A 22658-nucleotide genomic window follows, 5' to 3' on the forward strand; every position below is an offset into this window, starting at 1 on the left:
ATTCTTAAATCAGTTAGACTCTGTTCACCCCCTCCCAGTGTAGACTGTTGCCTTGTACATTTGCTCTGTTATTTCTGTGTGTGTTGTTCAGTCTGATGTGAGAGTAGACATCTAGTCATTAAAATGTATGCTAGGCCCCTTTGGGAAATTTGGTTATAAAATTGTTGGAAGGCCTGGAGGCGCAAAACTGGGGCTTGAAGGTGAAGGGATAAATCGGGAGTGTGGGATTAACATATACACACTACTAAATATAAAACAGATAGACAATAGGACCTACTGTGTAGCACAGGAAACTATATTTAATAGCTTGTAATAATCTACAATGGAAAGGAATCTGAAAAAGAACAGATCTATCTATATGTATACACACACACACACACATATATATAACTGGATCACTTCACTGTACCCCTGAAATTATCACAACGTTGTAAATTAACTATACTTTAATTAAAAGCTCCGTAAAAACTTGGCTGTCCTATCCTACTCGCAATCATGAGAGAGGGGGCAGAGGGTCCTGCTCTCCCTTGGGAGTTGAAATCCAGGCCTTGGCTCCTTGCTTCCAGTCCAGCACTCGAGGACCTTGTAGTTACAGCTTCTGCCCGGCGCCCCCTCCCCACTGGGTCAAGGTGGGGCTGCCCCTTTCTCTTGAGCGCTTCTCTCTTGCTGTACTAGAAAGGCGAGGCTGCAAAGTAGGACTGCTTTGTACCACCCCATCCAGTCTCTTCTCCCATGGCCTCCGTCCTTTATTCTGCACCTGGAGTGTATAGTTCTGGGTTAGCCAAAAAGTTCATTTGGGTTTTCCTGTAAGATGTTACAGGATGAACAAAAACCCGAATGAACATTTTGGCCAACCCCATAACAGGCAGAGACTGAGCTGGCTCCAGCAGAGAGTGGACAAGCCATGTTCTGGAGGACAAGCCATTCCTCCTCTGACGCAGGAATTCACAACTTGAAGGAACTCAAAAGTGCCTCAGTTTGCCCCCAGAGGTGCCATTGCCCCCATGTGTGGGTGAAGATGTAGACACCAGCTCTTTGTGTACTGGAATCAGGGTCCAGGTGAGGGTGTTAGTGGAGGGGACCTTGGTCTCACTTTGTGCTCACCTCAGTGGGATGCCCTTGCCACTAGACCAGTGAGCAGGCAAATTCTCAGCGCTCTGGGCGGCTGCAGCTTGAGTACCTGGGACAGAGTGAAGCAGCCAGCTCCTCAAGCTCCATCCTGAGGCTCCTCCCCCAGCCTCCATGGACACTCTACCCTGTCTCTGTTTTACATCTTAGCCAGCTGGAGCCCACACTTGCTTTCTTTTTTTAAACATTTGTTTGATTAAAAGTCATTTAATTTAATTGCTTAATATACAAATACAAATAGTACAGATAAATTCCCCCTTGACCTTCCTCTCCAGAGATAATGGGGATTCTGTTATCAGTTTGGTGCTTATCTTCCCAAATCCTTTTTTATGACTTTATATACATGAATATGTATATATAACTGCTTTGTCTAATTTGTTAAATAGGAATGATATACTATGCATTGTTTTGCGATCTGTTTTTCCCCCGTTATTTATGTATTTATTTGGCTTTGCTGGGCCTTAGTTGTGGCAGTCAGGATCTTCAGTCTTCATTGCAGCATGTAGGATATAGTTCCCTGAGCAGGGATCAAACCCGGGCTCCCTGCACTTGGGAGTGTTGAGTCTTAGCCACTGGACTAGCAGGGAAGCCCCTGCAATCTGTTTTTTTTTTAAAATTAGTTTTAGAGGTCAGTCCCACCAGTGTAATTATCTTTCTATCCATGTTCCTTTTTGGCGTGCGTGTGTGTGTGTGTAATTGACATATAACATTTTATTAGTTTTAGGTATACAGCATAGTGATTCAATATTTGTATATATTGAGAAATGATTACCATAATAAGTCTAGTTAAACGTCTGTCACCATGCATAATTACATTTTTTGTATGTGTATGGTGATGAGAACTGCTAGGATTTATTCTCATAGCAACTTTTAAATAATATAGCATCATTAGAGTCATCATGCTGTACATTATATTCCCATGACTTATTAGTCTTATAACTGGAAGTTTGTGCCTTTTGACTCCCTTCATCTATTTTGCCTGCGCCCACTCCCTTATCTCTGGCAACCACCAGTCCATTCTCTGCATCTGTGAGTTCAGTTTATTTTAGATTTCACATATAAATGAGATCATATGGTATTTGCCTTTCTCTGTCTCACTTATTCTCCTTAGCACAATGCCTGTAAGGTCCATCCATGGTGCCCCAAATGGCAAGCTTTTCCTTCTTTTTTATAGCTAAGTAATTATCCATTGTGTGTGTGGGGGTGTGTATCACATTTTTTTTGTCCATGCATCCACTGATCGACATGCAGGTTGTTTCTGTACCCTGGCTATTGCAAATAATGCTGCAGAGACCACAGGGATGCAGTATCTTTTCAAATTAGTGTCTTTGCTTTCTTTGGATAAATTCCCAGGGGTAGGATTACTGAATATTTTCAAGAAATTGAATATTGTCATTAAATTTTTAATTTTTTGAGGAACCTCTGTACTGTCCTCATTTTTAAAAGATAGTGCAGAGACTTCTTTGGGAAGGTGAGGCTGTTATGGTCTGTGTAATGCTTCCTTTATTGGTGGGCAGAGTAGGCAGTTTCCAGGGCTTCCTGACCACCAGGCGTGCAGCAGTGACCATCACTGGCTGTACCTCTCTGAGGCTGAGAGTGCCTTCTCCCCTGCTTTGCACTGTATCCTTGCCGCCTTCCGCTTCCTTCCCCACCTCTGAGGCTGGTCAAATTCGCAGCCACATCCAGTAAGATAAAGGCTTTGGCAATTCCTTCATAGATCAAAGTTCCAGTCAGTTCTGGGCTTCAAAATCTCCCACTTTACGAGTCAGTAAGCAAATTTCTGGAGCCTTCCATCAGGGGACAAGTTCTAGAGCCCTATCCCCTGACCCCTTCTCTGGTTGGATTCCCAAGGATGCCAGGGCTTTTTTTTTTTTTTTTCCCCTGGGGTGGGTGGCAGTCCTGCCACAGCAGAAGTGGGCTATGTGATTTAGGCCAACAAAGCCAGCCACACGACTGGGCATTTCTCCCTGACTGTAGTTGACACGCGTCACACTCCTATCGGGATATATCCTTTTCTGCTCAAGTCTGATAAATTTCCTTTTCTCTCATAAAAGGAAGCTGGAGTTGTCACTTCCATTTTTAGTGGTGGATGGGAGTTGGCTCGCAGCGTCTGGGGTGAGGGATTTGGGGAGGGCCAGTTAGACACGAGAACGAGGACGTTATCTCTCGGTAGCTGAGCCAGGAATGAGAAGGAGGACCATAGTCTTAAGAAAAGAATCTTCTACAGTCGAGCGAAGTTACCCAGATGGTGGGCGAACCTTCTAGATGCTGTCCACCAGAGTGGGTGGCTGTGCTCTATTTTCTTCAGGGGGATACCCCGTTCATGTGACCGACGTCACAGAGTCCGCTTCAGTGGGGAAAACATGGAATTGTGAGTCTGGAGACGTTGGTCTGAATCCATATGACTTCTTCAACCTCTCCAAGCCTCAGTTTCCACATCTGTAAAATAGGGAGAGTATCATCTACCCCCACCCCCAAATAGTTGCTAGAATGGTCAAATGAGATCACTTAGTTTTAAAAAACCTTTAAAAACCTAGCAGGGTGTCCGCGTGTCATATGATGGAACTAGAATCTGATTCATCTGTAACGCAGCCAGCATGAGGTCATGCTGGAAAGATGGGAGTGCCAGGGGACGGGTGAGAAATATGTCCAATGGAGGGAAGGGCCTTGAGTCCAGAGCTCTGGGTTTGTCTTGCTGCCTTTGTTTCAGTTCAAGGCTCACCAGGCAGCCTCTGGTTGCTAGTTTGCTTTCCTATTGACCTTGATCTGGGCTTCAGGACAGGAGCCACCTCTGGGATATTAGGCAGGTTCATGTTGGTTTATGGCTCATCTTAACTCTGCACTATGTCTGATTAACCCCTTTTCACTAGGGAGAAAACCAAAGCTCAGAAATGCTAGGGGGCTGGCTCAAAGGCACTCTGTTGGGAAGCACAGAAGCCAGGGTCTGTCTGACCCCAGCCTCCCGTGTCCTCCCATACCATACTCCCCCCCAGCAGCATGGCCTCAACCCTGGAAAGGCATTACTGTAGCTTCTGAATGGGCAGTGGAGACTTAACCTTGGGGTCTTGTTTCTCATTCCCCTTCTTTCCAGCCTGAGCCCCACCTCTACCCTCTAGTGACTTGAGAAAAATGAAGCTCCTGAATTTCCCAGACCTTGAGCCTGTGTGACTCAGCAGCCCCGAAGGAGAGGGCCCCTGAGGTCCACCTGTCACCCACAGACATTGCTTCATACGGATAGTCTTTCTTAACAGCTATGAACCCCGCCAGCTGACAGGGTCAGGAGCCTGCCAGCTCGGCTGGGGCTGGAGGGCGGACAGCAGCCAAGCCCACTGCTGGGGTTTGTGTAGCTGCCCTGCAAATAGGGTGACTGACTTGTCCTTGCTTTCCCAGGGAAGCCCTAAGTCCCTGGAAAATCTGGATGGTTAGTCCCCTCCCTGCAGGCCCATGGAGAGAGATGTGGACAGGCCAGGGGGTGGCTCCATTTGCCCTGTAGGTTCACCCTCTGACCTGGATACTTGGCAGAAATGGGAACCTGTCACTCTCTTCACTCTAAAGACCCATGAATGGGCTCAGAGCATGCAACCATCAGGGGAGTCAGCCCAGCTTGCACTCACGTAGCAGGGTCCGTGGGGACAAGGGAATAACAGTTTTAGGGGAAAGTAGGGCTGGACTTTTTCAGCTCTCTTCTCCTTTTCAAAGACTGTCCATGCTGCCTCCTTGGCCAGGGCCCTGCCCACTTCTGTCTGGCCCTCATCCAGTGCTCTCCTTTGGCACCAAGAGGTCACCTCTGGCCTGGCTCTTATAAGCACTGCGTTTTATGGCGAGCATGTGGTTGGGGCTCGAGGGGACACCACGACCTTTGTCCTGCTCCTTCAGCCTCTAACGCTCAGAAGGTCGGTGCACGGGACATTGCAGGTCACGCCAATGAGTGGCCAGTGGGAGGAGTCGCTCTCACTGGCCACTGCTGGCAGCTCAGAGCCTGGACTTTGAAGGGGCCATGAAAAACAGTTTGTTCCCTGATGATGATGAGCAGTCTGGGAGCTACTGTCAGGGTCTCACTCAGGCAGAATAGCAGCCCCTAAAGATGTCCGCCTCCCAACCCCCAGAACTGTGAGTATGTTACCTTCCATGGTTAAACGGACTTTGCGGGTATGGTAAAGTTAAGGATCTCTGCATGGGGAGATTAGCCTGGCTTATCTGGGTGGGTTCAGTGTCAACACTGAGGGGTCCTTTTATCAATAAGAAGACGAGAGGTCAGAGAGTGCAGGCAGTAATGTGACAGCAGGCCAAGGCTGGAGCCATGTGGCCACTGCTGCCTTCCAGCAGCGTCTAGGAGCTGAATGAGTCAAGGAACCGATTCTCCCCTGGAGCTTCCAGGGGGAACCAGCTCACCAAATCCTTGACTTGAGCCCCCTGAGATTCATTTCCCACTTCTGACCTCCAGAACTGAAAGATGATTTGTGTCATTTAATGCACTGAGTTCGTGGCGCTTTGTTACAGCAGCCACAGGAAACTCATACAGTGTGGTGCAAGTAATGTCTGATCACTGTTGCTGAGGTTCTGAAAACACAGGGGCCTCCCTTTACTCAGTGAGGTGGGGTGTGGATCAACTTAGCATGGAGCCTGGAGCACACACCCAGTGCCCAGTGGAGGGGCCCTCCAGACCTTATTCCTATCCTGTTGCAGAGGAACAAGTTGGTACCCTGAAAGGGAACTGATCAGACTTATTTTTTTTTTTAACGTTTTATTTTGCATTGGAGTAGAGATGAACACGGCTTCCCTTGTAGCTCAGCTGGTAAAGAATCTACCTGTAATGCAGGAGACCCCAGGTTGATTCCTGGGTCAGGAAGAGCCACTGGAGAAGGGATAGGCTACCCACTCCAGTATTCGTGGGCTTCCCTGGTGGCTCAGGTGGAAAAGTATCCTTCTGCAATGTGGGAGACCTGCGTTGGGAAGACCCCATGGAGAAGGGAACGGCTACCCACTCCAGCATTCTGGCCTGGAGAATTCCATGGACAGCATAGTCCATGGGGTTGCAAAGAGCTGGACATGAGAGATTAACAGTGTTGTGATAGATTCAGGTGGACAGCGAAGGGACTCAGCCATACATATTCATGTATCCATTTCCCCTAACTCCCCTCCCATCCAGGCTGCCACATAACAGCCCAAGAATGGATCTGACTTCTGATCTAGGTCGTTGCTACTCAGAGTTGGTCCACAGAGCAGCAGTCCCAGCACTACTTGGAAGGTTATTTAAACTACAGACATACTGAGTCAGAACCTATAGTTCCACAAGATCCCCAGATGGTTCGCACACACAACAGTGCTTGAAAAGTGCTGACCCTGAGGGGTCCCTGGGTCCTCAGATCATCAGTGAGACAGATGCAGCTCTTACCACCAACAGGCAGAGCAGACAGACAGGCTGAGTGAATTGTTAAGGCACACACAACTGGTGAGCGGAGGGTCCAAGACTCACATGCTGGCAGGTCTGACTCCAGAATCAGTATCTTTGCCAGCATTCAGCAAGGTGTGATATAGAAGTGGTCCAGGAGCATTGCCTCTGAGTTCCGCTGCTTCCTGCCCATCCCCTGAATCATGCTCATCCTTTTTTAAAAAATTTATTTATGGCTGCACTGGGTCTTCGTTGCTGTGTGTGGACTTTCTCTAGTTGTGGCAATGGGGGCTACTCTTCGTTACGGTGCCTGGGCTTCTCGTTACAGTGGGTTCTCTTCTTGCCGAGCACAGGCTCTAGGCACACAGGCCTCAGCAGCTGCAGCATGCGGGCTCAGTAACTGAGGTGCGTGGGCTTAGATGCTCCATGGCACATGGGATCTTCCTGGACCAGGGATGGAACTCGTGTCCCCTACATTGGCGGGCAGATTCTTTACTGGATCGCCAGGGAATGCCATGCGCATCTTTATCTTTCTGTTTCTCTCACTTCTCACCATTTTTCCTCCCTCCTTGCTCCGCCTTCCTTCCTCCTCCTTCTTCATTTCCTTATTTCTTCCCTTCCTTCCTTTTCTCACTCACTAAGCACTCCTCTGAGCCGGGCCCTAGTATATAGGAAAAGCCTTGCTTTCAAGGGACCCACACCTGGTTGAGCATGACAAGCACCTGGGGCTTCAACTTAAGTTTCTGATACCTGGCCCCACCCCAGACTCCCTGAGTCAAATTCTCACAGAGTGGGGCCTGGGCTTGAATATTTTGACATTACTCCTGTGGTGATTCAGATGCAGCAGATCCACGGATGAGAGCTGAGAAAAAGTGTTGAGTACAACAGTAAGCAAAGAAAAAGGGGCAATCAACCCTGGTGAATGAGGCCAGGAGGGTCCACTGCTAAGGATCAGGAGGACTTCACAGAGGAGGTGACTGAAGTGGATTTCAAGGGATGCCTAGGAGTTTCCCAGGGGGACAGGGTTTGGATGGGGGTGGGAAAGGTTTCTTTGGTCAAGAAAACAGTTTTTGCAAAGGCATGGACACAGGAAATAGTGACATATTTGGGAAACTGTAAGTAACTTAGTGTGGTTGAAGGGTCAGGCAGAGAAGAAGGCTGGAGAAAAGCCAGAGTCAGGTCATGAGGTCAAGAGGAGGGTCTGGAGGTGACCCTGCAGAGATGCGGTGTTCAGACTGTCTCCAAGGGGCACCTTCTCTGGACCAGTGGGCTTCACCTGCTCTGTGAATTCTGGCATTGTCTCTTGTTATTCTTTGCTCTTGAGCTCCCACCCTCTGTTGGCAGCCTTGTCACCTGGGTGTTAAAGTGAGTCTTCATTTCCACTTTTTATTCTCACAATCATGAAGCTGGTCTACTCCCTGACCTGTGAGAAAACTGAGCCCCGGAAAGAGAAAGTGACTGAAAGAATCCCTCAAAAAACCTGGAGCAAGGCCCAAACTGGAGCCAGGCTGCTTGCTGCTAGCTGATTACGACCTTGTGCACTTGTATGCTCAGGCTGTCCTTCTGTGGTTTTACCAAAGGAATGAGTCAGGAAGCAGCCTCAGACTGTTGAGGGGTGGGACAGGTGAGGGCTTCAGCTCCCCTGAATCTCAGAAGCTTTGCGACTTCTTGGCCTGCCTGTGGGCCAGTGGCTGGGGGTAACTGCTCCCAACAATGGTCACCTGGAGGGCTCAGCCCACTTCCTTCAGGGGTCGCACCACCCTGAGCATGAAATAGGACTGTGTCAGGTGAGCGGGAGGCCTGGCATGCCTGCAGCAAGCTTGCCGAGGGGCAGCTCACGGAGCCTGGGGAGCCCTACGGCCCACAGTGCTGACCTTTGCCAGTGAGCCTGGGCCTCAGCCACGGCCTCTCTGGGTCTCCTCTCCTAGCAACACAGTCCCAGCTGTCTTTATCTTTCCCCAGATGACCCTTTTTGTCCCTTAATCATCATTTTTTGCTTCTCTGCACCCTTTCCCCACGTTTTTTCAAATGTCTCAATCCCACAGGGACCTGTACTCTGCCAGCATCTAAGACCGGAGCACACGAAGCCAGAGCGTGTCATTCAATCCTGAGTCCATCCACTAGCACCACATTTCCCAAGGGGACTGGGCACCCTGGTGCTGTGATGGGTAATACAGAGAAGCCACGAGGCTCGGGTTCAAACCCCAGCCCTGCTTCTGAGCTGTGGAACCTGGAGTTGGATACCGAACCTCTCTGAACCTTCATTTTCTTCTTTTTCATATGGGGCCAATACCACCACCCACTGCCCTGGAGGAAGCTGGGCTCTCCCAAGTTTATTTCCCTACCCATGCCGCGTGCCCAGGGTTGTTGTGGGCATGAAGCCAATGTGGGCTCCTTCACCTTCTGAAGAACCTCATTCACTCCCAGCCAGCTGCTCTCTGTGAAACTTGCAAAGCTTCTAATAACATGCTTTTAGTGACCTAATATGCAGCATTGGCACGTAGATGAAAGCCACATGACTGTGGTCAGGTTCCTTCCTCTCTGAGCCTCTACTTGTTCATCTGTAAAATGGGGATAGTCATCCCGGAAATGGCTGACCTGGATATGTAAGACCCAGATATGATACAACTGACTGGCAGATGTCATCCCTTATATGACCTTGCTTCAAGGCCACAGTGACCTATCCTGGCCAGTTGGAGCCCTTCCCTGGAAACTGCCATGCTGGGTTCAGGAGGAGACCTTTCTTTTGTGGGCAAAGCTGTACAGGTGAGAGTCTGAAGGCTACTTGGAGGCCATTTTCCTCTACCATATGGGAACCTGGTCTGTGGTGAAAGATCAGCTCTACTCAAGGAGCAGTCTCAGAGGCAGAGAGAAAGCCTGACTGCATCTCAGATCCTGTTTCCAGTCGGATGTGAGCAGGCTCTGTCCCTGCCTTCTCAGCTTTTGCACTTGATTATTTTCCGGAAACTGTCCGCCATTGTTTCACCCATTTGCTTAATCTAGTTCAAATCATGATTTTGTCTCTTGTACCAGACAGAATGATAGATCAGGTTTGTGCTATCAATCCTATTTTCAAGTGAGAAAACTCAGGCTCAGAGAAAGTTCCAGAAGCTGAGGCTTGCCTAGAGTCACTTGGGGAATGAAAGCAGAGCTGGGATTTGAATTTGGGACCACCAGAGCCCAAAGCCAAGCCTTTCCCACTGGCCCATGCTGTCTCCTGTGGGCCACGTCAGGCTTCTGGGAGGAACACCTTTGTTTCTTTCTGTATCAGCAGGAGTCTGGCAGGAAGACAGAAATCACGGCAGAATTTCTTCAGAGGAAATTTAATATAAGTATTTATATTAAGCAGAAAAAGAAATCTGGAGAAAAGAACTATAGAAAGCAGCTTTCACCTCCTGGGAAGAGGCTGAGGTACTAGAGTCTAGGAGCTTGGAGGGGCCCCTGGAGCTGAAGCTTAGACACTGAGGAGGGAGGCACCTAGCTCTGTGGGTGCTGCTGAGCTGGCTGGCAGGGCTGGTTCTGGGGTGATGAGCCCGAAGTCTGGACTTTGGGCTCCACCTCAGTATATTGTATGAAGGGAGCAGGCTTCCCACAGTCTACGAGGCTGACTCCGGGGTGCTGGGGGAACACCTGTACCCCACCCCAGCTCCCCCAGTACTTTGTCTAGGTCTTCTGCAGAGGCTCAGCAAGCCTGGATAGCTGGCATGGTGCCATCTGTTGAGTCAGCCAGTCCCTGGTGGGATTCACTGTGGCCGCAGGAACCTCCCTATTCTCTCTGGAGGACACCTTATCCCAGGTGCGTCTGCTCAGACACAGGGGCTGACAGACCCCCTCCCTGGGGCCCCATCCCTGCCCAGGCACATGGGGTCCTGTCATTCACTGGGCTAGACTTTGAGGCCTGGGAATCCTCCGGGTCCAGCAGCTGTTCGCCCCCTAAGCTGCTTGAAGCAGCCACTCTCTCCCCAGTCTAGTTTTCTCTTCCTACCCACTTACTTTTCTTGTCTGATGTAGAAGAAAGAGGACGAGATCTGGGCATTAGTCATCCTTGACACTATCACTTCCTGACTGACTACTTGTACTCTCATGAAATATAAAAACCTTGCAACTCTGTGGGCCCATTAACCATGACCCCACCCCAGTTGTCCTATATATCATATCTACATACACTGCAAACCCACAATTTATTGTTACATGGTTGCTTTACACAGTCACATGTGTCTTAAGAAAAGGGAAATGGGGAATTTCCTGGTGGCCCAGTGGTTGGGACTCTGAGCTTTCACTGCCAAGGACCTGGGTTCAATCCCTGGTTGGGGAACTAAGATCCCACCATCCAAATGGCACAGTCCTCAAAAACCAAAACAAACAAACAAGCAAAAAAAAAAATCTTTATAAAAGAAAAGGGAAATAGTTTTTAATATTTACCCAGGTTTACCTGTTCGTTTGTTCTTGGTTCTTCCTTTGCCCTTTCTTCCTTCTGGAGAACTCGGGCTTCCCAGGTGGCACAGTGGTACAGAGTCTTGCTGCCAGTGCAGGAGACATGGGTTCCATCCCGGGGTCGGGAAGATCCCCGAGAGGAGGAAATGGAAAGCTGCTCCAGTATTCTTGCCTGGGAAATCCCGTGGACAGAGGAGCCTGGAGGCTGCAGGCTGTGGAGTCACAAAGTGTCAGACACGACTGAGCGTGAACGCGTGTCTGAAGCACTTCCTGTAGCATTTCTTTTGGATGAGTCTCCCAGTGAGGAATTCTCTTGTCTTTCCTGTATCTGAAAATGCCTTTGTTTCACATTCGTTTTTGAAAGGTATTTTCACTGGATATAAAATTCTGAGTTGACAGAATTTTTCCTCTGGGCTTTAAAGATGTTGTTCCACTGCTTCTTGGCCTCCATTCTTTCTGATGAAAAGTCAGTTTTACACACCATACACACACACAAAGAAAAAACATTTCTCCTTAGGATGAAGTGTATTAAAGAAGGCTGAACACTGAAGAATTGGTGCTTTTGAACGGTGGTGCTAGAATAAGTCTTGAGAGTCTTGAAAGAGGTGCTGGAATAAGTCTTGTGAGTCCCTTGGACTGCAAGGAGATCAAGCCAGTTAATCCTGAAGGAAATCAGTCCTGAATATTCATTGGAAGGACTGATGCTGAGGCTCCAGCACTTTGGCCACCTGATGCAAAGAGCCAACTCACTGAAAAAGACCCTGATGCTCGAGAAGATTGAGGGTGAGAGGAGAAGGTGGCGACAGAGAATGAGATGGTTGGATGGCATCACCAGCTGAATGGACATGAGTTTGAGCAAACTCTGGGAGGTAGTGAAGGACAGGGAAGCCTGGTGTGCTGTAGTTCACAGGTTTGCAGAGTCAGACATGACTTAGTGACTGAGCAAAAACAACATGAAATATGTTGTTATTTTCTTTGTTTTCAAATTTTTTTCTTTGTGTTTTTTTGTTGTTTTGGTAGTTTGATTATATAAGTGTTTGGCTATAGGTTTGTGTGGTTGATTACATGTCTATAGGTATGCATTTTATATTCACAGACTGTTGTGCATAGGCAGATGGGGGGTGCAGAGGCAAGGAGGGAGAAGAGAAAGCAAGCTGCCTCGCTCATTGGTCCACTGAAAGAGGACCTATAAAGCACTGTGAATGAGAAGCAGGAAGTTCTGAATTTGACTCTTGACCCTGCTCTTTCCCAACTGGGAGGTGTCAAATGAGCTTCTGAGCTTCGATTTCCTCATCCATAAATCTGGATTAATCTTGGCCTCAGGGAATAAATGCCAGGTTTAAATCTTGGCTCCACCTCTTGTGAGCCATGTGGGCAATCTACTTGACCTTTCTGGGCCTAGTTTCCTCATCATGGGGATTGTACTTGCTGTAACCACCTCCTAGGGATGGTGAAGGGTCAGAAGACTTAATATCTATAAGGTACTCTGGGCAGTGTCTGAGATGCATAAGTGCTCTCTGAGTGTCTGTTACCTTAGAAGACGGTTGTGAGATTTTAAAAACATGATATACTTAGTAAAGGCTCAAAAAGAGTTTCCTTCTCTCCCTGAATCAGACCTAGGCTGAAGGTTGCAACATCTTTCTGAACCTCTCCCCTAAAGCTGGATCCAGGATAAAGTCCCTTGCATGCATGCGTGCTCAGCTGTGTCTGACTCTTTGTGACCCTGAGACTTACCAGGCTCCTCTGTGCATGGGATTTCCCAGACAAGAATACTGGAGTGGGTTGCCATTTCCTCCTCCAGGGGATCTTCCTGACCTAGGAATTGAACCTGCGTCTCCTGTATAGGCAGGTGAATTCTTTACAACTGAGCCCCCTTGGAAGCCCACAGTCCCCTGTGGTGTGCCAAAATAAAGCAGAGATGCTGGGCTGTGTGGATGACCACAGGGATGATCTTCAGCAAAGAAGGTGGAGGTGGCCTCTGGGCCCCAGTTTCCTTAACAGAAAGGAAGAACTCCTTGCTGGAAGGACCAAATGAAAAGAGGGTCATAGAAATATTTTGGAGATAGTAAAACTCCTAGAGTTGTAACGTTTTGCTAATGTTTTTCTCCTGGGTGACTGTCAGCTTTCACGCATACCTGAAGGGCCTGCAGTCTTCTTTCTTTCTCTGAGTCCAAACAGAAGCCCTCCAGGTGCTCATCAATGTCGATATCAGACACTTGAGGCCTCCAGGCTGGGAGTGGAGGAGCCTGGGACCCACTGTCGAGCCACCTGCCAGGGCAGAAGCATGCTAAGCTCTATGAGGAAGTGAGGAGAAGGCCTCATGTCATACTTTGTGGAACGCTTTGAGATACACTCCTCAGAGTGGAGGAGCATTTAGTACCAATGTCATTCAAAGGTTCCGGTGAAATAGCTCTTTGAGCTTTTATTTGCAGCCTCATCTCTGCCTGGGATTCACGCAGGACTTGAACTCACCCCTCCGCTCTGATCTCTGACCCCTGAGTTTCAGTCCCTGAGCAGACTTGAGTGGGCCTGCTGCCTTTTCCCTGTTGGATACAGTATCTCTTTGGATAGAGTCATGGGCAAGCCTGTCCTATTGGTTTATCAGATGTGCTCAGGAAGATCTACTCTGCAGCAGAAATACAGCCCTGGCCAAAACTGGGCCCGTATCCTTCTAGAATGAGGAGGAGGGGCACAGCCAGTGATGAGCCTGACACAGCCAGTGATGAGCCTGACACAGTCATAGGCCATTGGTGCATGAAACACATAAATAGTAAAAGAAGCCCTTTTGCAGCTAATTAAGCCGACTGTGTGCTTTTCCCTCTGGGGTCCCAGTGTGCAGTGGCTGCAGACAGCAGCCTCCCTGGTAGTGTATGCGGTCAGTTGTCTGTACAGGTCGCCCTAAGGGATCTTGAAGACAACTCTTTCCAGTGGACATTCCTTTGCCAACAAAGGTCCGTCTAGTCAAGGCTATGGTTTTTCCAGTGGTCATGTGTGGATGTAGGCCTGTGTCTCAGTAATATTTGTCTCTTGGTGCTGCGGCAGCCTGGGTAGGGGCCTGTGTGATTTTAACTTTGGCTTTCATGGTGGTGTTGAAGAGGATAAGTGGGCCATGGGAGGCAGGAAAGCCATTGAACAGCTCTTGTAATTTTATTTTTCTCTTCTCTGGTTTCCAGCTTGACTTTTCTATCTGTATTATTGGTATAAGTTGGTAAAGAGCAAAAGTATTTAACTTACTGAGGTTTAGGTTAAACCTTGGAAGTAATGTTCAGGCAATCTAGTTTAAAGGTATTTATGTTTTGAAACATGATACAAGAATCCTCTTGATGAATAGTTGTTTAAGTCATTTTAAAGAGCAATAACTGTATCAGGCATTTAACCCCATTATTTTACTTGTTCATTTGGAATCTCATACATTGCTATACACATATATTTTTCAGTATTATAAGCAGAGATCCCTACATTGCAGTATTTTTTAAGATTTATTAAAATTTTTTTTTGTTAGGGGGGCACTGTGCTGGGTCTTCCTTGCTCTGTGTGGACTTTCTCTAGCTGTGGCAAGCAGGGGCTAATTTCTAGTTGCTTGTTGACATAATGGCTTTGGGGAACCTGTGAAACATCTGTTGGAAAGGTTGAGATTTCCCCCCTTTTCTTTCCTTTCTTTTCTCTTTCTCTCCCTCTCTTTTTTCTTTTCCTTTTCTCTGTCTCTCTCTCTCTCTCTGCACAAAAATGGACCAATGTGGCACTCCAGTGTCACAGTGAGTCTCAAATTTTTGAGAAAGACTGAATCTGATTGGTCATTGACCAGCCAATAGATTGCCTCCCCTTGGATTAGGTGACTAACTCTTCTCCAATCAGATATGGCTGGAAAGGAGTGGTGAGTCACTTGGTCTCAGTTCAGTTCAGTTCAGTCGCTCACTCTTTGCGACCCCATGAATCGCAGCACGCCAGGCCTCCCTGTCCATCACCATCTCCCGGAGTTCACTCAGACTCATGTCCATTGAGTCAGTGATGCCATCCAGCCATCTCATCCTCTGTCGTCCCCTTCTTCCCCTGCCCCCAGTCCCTCCCAGCATCAGAGTCTTTTCCAATGAGTCAACTCTTTGCATGAGGTGGCCAAAGTACTGGAACTTCAGCTTTAGCATCATTCCTTCCAAAGAAATCCCAGGGCTGATCTCCTTCAGAATGGACTGGTTGGATCTCCTTGCAGTCTAAGGGACTCTCAAGAGTCTTCTCCAACACCACAGTTCAAAAGCATCAATTCTTTGGCGCTCAGCTTTCTTCACAGTCCAACTCTCACATCCATACATGACCACTGGAAAACCATAGCCTTGACTTGACGGACCTTAGCAAAGAATGTCTCTGCTTTTGAATATGCTGTCTAGGTTGGTCATAACTTTTCTTGCAAGGAGTAAGCGTCTTTTATTTTCATGGCTGCAATCACCATCTGCAGTGATTTTGGAGCCCTCCAAAATAAAGTCTGACACTGTTTCCCCATCTATTTCCCATGAAGTGATGGGACCGGATGCCATGATCTTTGTTTTCTGAATGTTGAGCTCTAAACCAACTTTTTCACTCTCCACTTTCACTTTCATCGGGAGGCTTTTTAGCTCCTCTTCACTTTCTGCCATAAGGGTGGTGTCATCTGCATATCTGAGGTTATTGATATTTCTCCCAGCAATCTTGATTCCAGCTTGTGTTTCTTCCAGCCCAGCGTTTCTCATGATGTACTCTGCATATAAGTTAAATAAGCAGGGTGACAATATACAGCCTTGACGTACTAAACTTGGCTAATTAAGGCTGCCCTTTCAGCACAGGGTAAAGAAGGGAGGAGTGTTTCCTGGAGCATGCATTGCAGACAGAGACGCACTGTCCACATATAAGAACCCTGTCTTTAAAATGAGAAGTCAACAAGGTAGTCTCTTAAGGGTCCTTTGGCTCTCAAAGGTTTGTGGGCCCACTTCCATCTGTGAACAAAAAGGACTGATTGGAAAACTGCCCACTATGTGGAGCTCCTTCTGGGCTCCAGACAGTGAGAAACGACCCCTCCCTCTCCCCCAGTGAACTTGGCACAGCACAGGTTTTTTGGCCTTTGCAGGTGAGAAATTCCAGTTTTCAGCTGTTACTAGAATTCACGGGCTTCTACCCTTGGGAGGACCACAAGGGGAAAGCCCATTCCTGGACAAGAGAGCTAGCTTGTGACTTTCCCCAGTGATGGAGCCTACGGGTGACATCATCCTGGTCTATGCTCAGCACAACTGGGCCTTATCCTTTCTGGGTTCCCACCCTACCCATCGCTCCTGTTTCCCAGAGACTTGGAGTCATGGGCTGCCTGCCTCCTCAGCACTTCTTACCTTCATTGTCAGCCCGATCAGGGAGATTTATGGCTCCGGAATCTCAGCACCTGCTTAGTCTGGCTGCCAGCCCCTAGTCGTGTCATGGCATCTGCCGTCAGTCCCCATGCCTGGACCACTGTCCTCCCCGCTGCCCTGCCCCCCTGCCCCTCCAGAAAGAAACCTGCTCACCCCCATGCCCTCCTTTACTGACCTGAGTAAGAACATCAGCCCAGCCTCATGTGCTAACATTTGCCGCATTTTCCTTCTGTGATACTGTGATTTATGATAAGAAATATATATTTGGTCTTCCTCTTGTTTCTGGCACAGAACTTCTAGAACACTTGGAATTTCCTAAATGATAAGAGCAATGACGGTGTCTTGTTATATTAACTAGATGACTTTGGGATACACCCAAGGATGGGGGTTGATTGCCAGTATCCTTATCTCTTGGATTAGAAATGCACATTTTTGGCCCCAGCTGAGTCAGAAACTCCATGGAACCTGGCAGTGTTTTAGCCAGCCTTTCAATTGATTCTGATGCACACTTGAGCTTTGAAGGCACTGTGCTGAGCGGACTACTCTGGGATGTGAGCTGTGAATGGAGTCTGGTCTGAAGGGACAGCCTCCTCCCTCCCTGAAAAATCAGATCCTGTTTCCCTTTGACTAGATTTGTTGACTTCCCAGTTTCATCAAACAGAGGTCCCTTGAACATTTGTCTGTTCTTTCTCAGTTTCCAAAAGCTGAGAAAAGCGAAGCAGAAGGCAAAGGAGAAAAGGGAAGATATATCCAAAAGACCATCAGTCACCTTTGTCCCCCTTAATGGTTCCGATTTCCACAGGTTGGCTAGGGCAACATGGTTAGGATCATTGGATTCTAGAGCCAGGTGAGGCCTCCAGGATGCACTAACTTGTCCCCAGCAAAGCTTCTCAGTGGAGGATAATGTCATCTTAGAGAAAGAGTCTTGTCACCTCTCCATTTTACAGGAGTTGAATCCCAGAGAACCAAAAATGTCTTGCCAGAGTCAGAGCAGAGGGCAAAGCTGGTCCCGGAACCAAGTCTGCTGGCTTCCGGCCCAGCAGTCTTCCTACTGAACCAGAGTTTCTGGAATTTTAATATGCATGTAAATCCCTGGGGAGCTTGCTGAGATGCAGATTCTGATTCTGTGGGTCTGACGTGGGTCCCAAGACCCTGCCTCCTAAGGAGCACCCAGGGGATGCAGGGTGCAGCAGATGCTGGTGCTCAGGACCACGTGTTGAGTACCGAGATTCTTCACCACACTGCTTGTCACCCACCCCTCCTCCTCAGGTCGGTTTCTGAGAGCCTTCCAGCCTGCAAGAGTCAACGCTAGCAGAAGAGAAACCGTCCCTTACTTGTGGTCGTAAAGAGAAAGCAGTGGGACTGGTGGGGTTTGAGGAACTGCAAGGTCATTTTGCGCCTCCCCAAGTTCCACGTTCAGCCAGTGCTGCTAGAAAACCTGCTGATTCTGGGCCTCGTCCCGAGCTGGAATTCACTGACATGTCTCTCTACCCCCTGTTCCCAATAGCCCCCCCACCCGCAAGATGCTGCAGTCCCTGTCGAGGGTCTCCCAGGCCCAGCACCACAGGAAGCAATCACCATGGCAACAGACAGTCCCCCACGCCAAGCACATTCATTAGAAAAGCTGGAGAGAAAACAGCCCAGCTCTTCCTGACCCGGCCTTTCCTCGGTGGGGTCGGGGGAGACTTGTAGGACTGGGAGAGAGTCTCCCCACCCCAAACCCCAAGTAAAGAGCCCAGGACAGCCCCTAGAATCTTAGTGAGAGAAGGAATGTTGAGGCTTCACCTGAGTTTATCATTTTCTGAATGATGCTGGGGAGGGCATATGACTCATTCAAAGCCACACTTCCATTAAGAGCAGGCTGGGGTGAGACCCTGATCTCTGAACTTCCAGCAAGGCCTCTATCCCCCTGAAGGAAGCTCATTGAAGGTCAGTGCCACGGTCCAAATCGTATCTCCCTTCATATGTGGAAGCCATTACCCCCACCCCACCCCCTGGCAGTTTGACTACAGTAAGTCCCCTACATACAAACCTTCAAGTTGTGAACTTTTAAAGAGGCAAATGTGCGTTCACATGTCCAGGCATTCACATGTGCAGGCACAAAAGTTAGTTCACGTGACTGGTGTACATTGTCATGTGCGTGCGTCCTCTACACGCAATTGCGGTTTCATATAGTTTACAGTGCTGTATAGGGTACCATAGTACAGTACCTTTATTTCAAGCCCAGGGTACCCAGAAGCAAGGGTAAAAGCAGTGGTGACTGAGCTGGTACTACGGTGCTTTGCAAGGTACTGTACTATAAGATTAAATTTTTTTTATATTTTGTGTATGTGTTTCTTTCTCTGTATTATTTATGTGAAAAGTGACGCATCTCCTCTGTCCATGGAATTCCCTAGGCAGGAATATTGGAGTGGATTGCCATTCCCTTCTTCAGGGGATCTTCCCAACCCAGGCATCAAACCTGAGTCTTCCACATTGCAGGCAGATTCTTTACTGTCTGAGCTATCAGGGAAGTATTATAAACCTGTTACAGTACAGCACTATATAACGGATTGTGTTAGCTGTGTACCTAGGCTAACTTTGTTGAACTTATGAACAAACTGAACTGGTTCATATGTAGGGGACTTACGATGTACCTAGAGACAGGGTCTTTAGAAGGTAATTAAGGTTAAATAAGATCATAAGGGTGGGACCCTAATCCAATAGGACCCTGGCCTTATAAAAAGAGGAAGAGAAAGAGATTGCTCTTTCTCCCTTCCTCCACAGTGTGAGAATACAGTGAGAAGGCAGTCATCTACAAGCCAGGAAGAGAGACCTCAGTAGAACCCGACCACGTGGGCACCTTAATCTTGGGCTTCCAGCCTCCAGGACAGTCTCTTGTTTGAGCTACTCAGCCTGTAGCATTTTGTATGACAGCCTGAGCTGTCCAAGACAGCCTTTGGGTCAGTCACATTCTCCTTTAGCTTCCCTGGAGGAACATGGCCCTACTGTTCTTCAGGGCACTTCCAGAACTCATTATAAGAAACCCTTCTTCTCCCCGGCCAGCTGGCAAGTGACCTGGCTACCTCTACCTTCGGGAGTGAATCTGTTTGGCTTGATTGTGTTAGGTTGGTCCAGGGAGGTGAAAGCAGGTTGCACTGGTGTGGATGAGAGTGTGGGACAGGGGGTCTGGGGGCAGAGGGGAGGGGACGAGAGCCTCAGTCCGACCTCTCCTGCAGTATCTGCACTCGGCTCTCAGCACGGCCCCACTTCCACCTTCTCCTCCCTCAGTCTCCTCGTCACCAGCTTCATCCAGTGTCTTGTGATGTCCTCCTCTTCCAGCCTCTGTGCCTTCCTTCCTGTTCCCTTGGCAAACCCTCAGCCACCCTTCAGACCCAGCCCAGGGGTCTCCTCCTCCACAGGCCTCTTTCACCAACCTTCCTTGATGCCCATTCCCTTGTAAATAAGCAAACGCATAACAAATATTAATATATATAGTTGAGCATGCGCACGTACACAGATGGTTCTTGGTTACAAACAACAAAACCCAGCTCTGGCTAATTTAAACAGAAAAGGGCTTTTAATATTTAAAGGATATTGGATCATCTCCAGGATGAGCAGAGCATTGGAGACCCAGGTTCCAGGCTATCAGCCAGGCTTCAGGCTATGGCACCTTGGAACCAGTGTGAGACACCATGGGCTCTGAGGCTGGTACTGCTTGCACTGGCCCCTGGCACTGGACTCTGGCCCAGTGGATCCAATTGGCAGTACCTGGGTTGCATCCTACATCCCGGTCTAGAGTAGGAGGTGGGCTCCATGCCTGCCAACACCTCTGAGGTGTAGGAAGCAAAATTCCCTAAATTACAGAAGGAGGTTCAGTTGCTGGGTAGCCAAAAATTGTAACAAATTTTTCTTAGATGTAGAATATCCATCTATATATATATTTTTTCATCATTCATGGTAGCTATGCTCTAAGTTGTTACCGATGCTAAAGTAATGAATGCTGGGGAAGTCCCTGGCAGTCCAGTGGTTAGGACTCTACCATTCCACTGCAGGCGACACAGGTTCGATCCTGATTGGGGAACTAAGATCCCACATGCCTTGCAGTGCCGCCAAAATATATAGATATGTATAAACAAGTGCTTAACCATTGGCTTCTGGGGGAAATAGAGTTCATTGCCTGTGCACCTCTGGTGATATTTTGCTAACTGACTAATACACAGTCTTGTTTTATGCATGTTTCTGATTTTTTAAAAAATATTTATTTATGGCTGCGCTGGGTCTTCTTTGCTGTGTGGGCTTTCTCTAGTTGCAGTGAGCTGCTGGGTCTTCTTTGCCATGTGGGCTTTCTCTAGTTGCAGTGAGCTGCTGGGTCTTCTTTGCCGGGTGGGCTGTCTCTAGTTGCAGTGAGCTGCTGGGTCTTCTTTGCTGTGTGGGCTTTCTCTAGTTGCAGTGAGCTGCTGGGTCTTCTTTGCCAGGTGGGCTTCCTCTAGTTGCAGTGAGCAAGTGCTGCTTTCTAGCTGCAGTTCTCGGGTTTCTCACTGCGGTGGCTTCTCTTGTTGTGGCGCGCGGGCTCTAGAGAGGGTGGGCTTCATAGCTGCAGCTTACAGGCTTAGTTGCTCCACGGCATGTGGGAGCTTCCTGTACTAGGGATCAAACCCGTGTCCCTTGCGTTGGTAGGCAGAGTCTTAACCACTGGACCACAAGGGAAGTCCCCACGTTTCTGTTTAAAGATGTCTTATTTAAAACATACTGTTGATTGACTCACGTTGAACCATGGGTCCTGGCTCTATAACTGCTGCCCGAGTGACGCTGATCTAACATATATTTTCTCTGTAAGACCCAGCACAGCCTTCTTGCTCTTAGAACTACTACCAGCACTTCAGCCCTACACTAGGGAGCCATTTTAAGCTGTGAAATCACCCAAAAAAGCACAAAAATGCAGAAAGGATATCACTAAGCAGACTGTGAAAAGGACTCTTGCTTGTAGTATGAGCCTTGAAACAAGAAGGCAGAGCGTCACCTCATTCACCCTCAGCTGGGGGCATGGTGGGGAGCTTAAACGTGTTGCCTCTTCTCTTTCTGTATATGACTGACAGCCTCACGAGTATCGATTTGAGGGTTATTGACAAATTTTATCAAGTGGGCAAATTTGGAAGTACAGAGCCTGTGAATAATGACTATAAAATTGTGGTATGAATAATGACTGTGAAATTATGGTAGATATCTATATATTTTATACTTAGAAATATGATCATATACACGTTTTTCCATATGGTTTCCGCACCTATAAATCTTTCTAAAATTATTATTGAAATATAATTGATTTACAATGTTGTGTTAGTTTCAGGCATACAGCAGAGTGATTCAGTCATACATACGTATATTACACTTTCTTTACATTCCCTTCTATTGTAGGCAGAAAGTGTAGGGCATGCAAAGAACTGGACATGACTGAGCAGCTAAACTGTACTGAACTGTTGTAGGTTATCACAAGATGTTGAGTATGGTTCCCTGGTGCTATACAGTAGATTCTTGTTGGTTATCTGTCCCACTTCCCCTTTGATATCTGCGAGTGTGTTTTCTGCGTCTCTGAGTCTATTTCTGTTTTATAAATAAGTCCATTTGTATCATCTTTTTTAGATTCCACGTACAAGCCATATCACGTGATATTTGTCTTTGGCTTACTCCACTTGGTATAATAATCTCTAGATCCGTCCACGTTGCTGGAAATTGAAGTGTTTCATTCCTTTCTTGTGGGTGAGTAGAATTCCATACAATGGTTCGCACCGCATAAGATGGTGCAGGAAGATCTGAGCGAACTTTCTGGCCAACCCGATATACATCTCATCTTCTTTATCCATGCGTATACCAGTGGGCTTGCTTTCTGCATTCTGCGTTTCTTTGGGCGCCGTGAGAAGTGAAGGGAGGAGCCGACGCTGGCTGTTCCGTGTTGTCATCTCTATGATGCACCATCCTCGTGGTTTATTTACTTTGTCCTCAGTTGAGCTTGGGCTTCCCTGGTGGCTCAGACGGTAAAGAATCCACCTGCAACGCAGGAGACCCAAGTTCAATGCCTGGATCAGGAGGATCTCCTGGAGAAGGAAATGGCAACCCACTCCAGTATTCTTGACTGGGAAATCCCATGGACAGAGAAGCCTGGTGGGCTACAGTCTATGAGGTCACAAAGAGTCGGACACGACTGAGCGACTAAACAGCCAAATAGCAAGGCAATGAGCCTGCGAGCCGGGCACCGTGGAGAGCAGTAGTTTTCCTCCAGTCCTCTGGCACAAGAGGCGTCTCGCATGGAGGACTCCGTCTTCACTTCCTCTGTGAGCAGGTGGACTCCAAGGTCA

General features: G+C 48.0%; 2 long non-coding RNA genes and 1 other non-coding gene across 3 annotated transcripts in view; 2 read left to right on the top strand and 1 right to left on the bottom strand.

Annotated features, from left to right (window-relative positions):
* Nucleotides 1–22658, top strand: part of LOC105606871 (uncharacterized) — a 102364-nt gene that overhangs the window by 75166 nt on the left and 4540 nt on the right. Inside the window, exon 3 of the long non-coding RNA XR_003590750.3 lies at nucleotides 21946–22062. This is a non-coding gene — a long non-coding RNA (uncharacterized LOC105606871). The remainder of the gene's footprint in view (nucleotides 1–21945; nucleotides 22063–22658) is intronic.
* On the bottom strand, nucleotides 275–11507 carry LOC114116907 (uncharacterized). The gene is made up of 2 exons (XR_003590751.3): nucleotides 10953–11507; nucleotides 275–3567 (listed from the first exon to the last, which is right to left on the bottom strand). It is a non-coding gene; the product is annotated as an uncharacterized LOC114116907 (long non-coding RNA).
* LOC114117052 (small nucleolar RNA SNORA70) lies at nucleotides 13740–13874 on the top strand. Its single transcript, XR_003590847.1, has one exon. It is a non-coding gene; the product is annotated as a small nucleolar RNA SNORA70 (small nucleolar RNA).

The sequence above is a fragment of the Ovis aries genome, chromosome 11 (assembly GCF_016772045.2).
Source record: "Ovis aries strain OAR_USU_Benz2616 breed Rambouillet chromosome 11, ARS-UI_Ramb_v3.0, whole genome shotgun sequence".
NCBI classification, from domain to species: Eukaryota; Metazoa; Chordata; class Mammalia; order Artiodactyla; family Bovidae; genus Ovis; species Ovis aries.